The sequence below is a fragment of the Leptidea sinapis genome, chromosome 9, assembly GCF_905404315.1.
Source record: "Leptidea sinapis chromosome 9, ilLepSina1.1, whole genome shotgun sequence".
Lineage (NCBI taxonomy): Eukaryota > Metazoa > Arthropoda > Insecta > Lepidoptera > Pieridae > Leptidea > Leptidea sinapis.
Window position 1 is genome coordinate 9234902 of NC_066273.1, and position 2484 is coordinate 9237385.

A 2484-nucleotide genomic window follows, 5' to 3' on the forward strand; every position below is an offset into this window, starting at 1 on the left:
AGCTTAATTGAATTGACCGAGTGCAACGCAGAGCTCGAATTACTTAGATCCTGTATTCTGTGGATGATTCGATCGCCTTGGCTTTACGTCTACACAGTCTCTAGACCAGTGATTTCCAACCCTATTTAGGCCATGCCCCACCTTAACATTTCTAAAATGTTTAAGCCCCCCATACATAATTTTTAACGTATAAAAATTTTTTTGTTCCCATAAGAAATATGAATGATAAGTTTTAGAGGGAAATCGCTATAAAATTGTTATCAATTCATCGTTAATCAAATTTCAAAACATAATATAATGAAAAACTGGAATTCAAAATAATTTTAATATTGTTTTTTTTATATATTCATTTAGTGCGATCCTTGCACTTGATGCTTGCTGCACAGAGATTTTATATTTGGTTCCATCTTACTTAGCTTTAATCTCAAGTCTGCGCGTTGTGTTATATCAAGTTGATTATTTTTATCAGTAAATCTTTTACAGCATTGAATCTACATTTAGCTAAATATGAATGTGAAACGGTAGTAAAAGTTTTATTGCACATTCTTGGAATTTGCCTTTTTTTGTTAAATTTGTCACCGATATCTATCATTGCATTTAAATAACCCAAAGCGAAAGGGTTAAAGTCGTGTCGAGTCCATTTTTAAGTTGCCCCCCATTATCTATCAAATTGCCCCCCTGTAGGGCGTTGGCCCCACGTTGGGAAACACTGCTGTAGACTGTATTACTACGGCACAGATAACGAGGAGTAATGCGAAAAAGAATCCACTGCTGGACAAAGACCTCCCCCAAAGTTCACCATTACGATAGGTCCTGCGCTTCGCTCATCCAACCGACTCTGGCGATCTTGTGGGGGCCTACCAATACTACGCCTTCCTGTACGTTGTCGCTATTCGAGGATCTTACTGCCCCAACGGCCATCTGTCCGTCGAGCTATGTGCCCTGCCCACTGCCACTTCAGTTTCGCAATCATTTGGGCTATGTGACTTTGGTTCTACAACGTATCTCCTCATTTCTGATTCGATCTCGTAGGGAAACTCCGAGTATAGCCCTCTCCATTGCCCGCTGAGCAACATTGAGCTTCCTCATAAGACTGTTCCTCTAGAATACCTATATATTCGATAATAGAGTGTACATCGAGTTTTGTCGGTCTTTTAGGTGAAAAGACCGACAAAACTCGTGTGATTCCTCTTGTGTTGCAGGGAAGTATGGACAACGTCATCAGTTACCATTATGATGGCAAAAACATTAAAACAACAAATAGTTTACATCGCTTAAAATTATGCCACTTTACCCGCGTAATTATTCTTTGCGTGGAAATATGACTTTTAAATGAATTTTGTCCAGCTGTTTGGAACTTTGCTTCGCGGAAACTACATTTATTTTCTGAGATATAACTCACTTAAGTTACATGAGAATTTAGAAAGATTCGCTTAAATCTCCGTTTCGGAGAAAATCTAAAACAGGCTAAATTGCAATTTTCGTCAATTTTTTTCTTAAAAAAGGACAGATATAAATTGATTTTCTGTTTTGTGTACCGTCACATTGTTTATTAAATTATAGTTATATAGATCAAGAATTATAATACATTCAATAAGATACTAAATATCATAATATTACAATAAATATTCTTATCCTTCTCGTAAATAGCGTGACAGAAACGATTGCCCAACAGACACGTATTACGAGCTCGACTGAGGGGCTCGTATTGAAATATTATAAAATAAATAAACAATGCCATCTTGATTACATATATACTTTAGAATTACTGATAATAATTTATCCTGTGCTTCAAGGTTTAAAGGATAGCGCTATTTATTCATTTTCAAAGGTGAAATATTATCTCTTGAGAACACTATACTATATGTATATAAAGTAAGGATGTCACATCCACGGATGTGTCCATCTTAACGCTAATAATTTTGCCAGAATTTAATTTAAATCCGCTTAGCCATTTTTCGTTATTGACCAAGAAACAACATACAAACATCTGCACAAACTTTCACATTTATAAATAGTAGGATTAACAAAGAAACTAAGGAAGATCTAAGTTCTGGTTACTAGGGTACCATAAATCAGGGCTTGGCTCGCGGTGCGGTATGTGTGTGTCGGTGAAGGCGGGATGCGGGCGGCGGGGGCGTCGGGTCAGGAAGGCCGTGAGAATGCGCGCGCGCCGTCGGTTCCCAGACACGCGCCGCGCCGAACACCGAGCGCTGTACACCCGCTGGATGTTGAATCGAGATACGTATCTATATTACACTCATTGGCCTGATTCTGTGTTCTTATGTACAAATCACGTTATCGTATGTCTCTAATAACATCATCCAATACACACTCTGATTTTACTCTTCTTCGAATCTTCTTTAACTTTTCAACTGACTTTATAAATTAATTTTAAAAGGATTCATTACTGGATTTTAATGAAATGATGAATCAATGATGAAACCTCAATCAAGATATCGGAACAATGTTATAAAACTATAT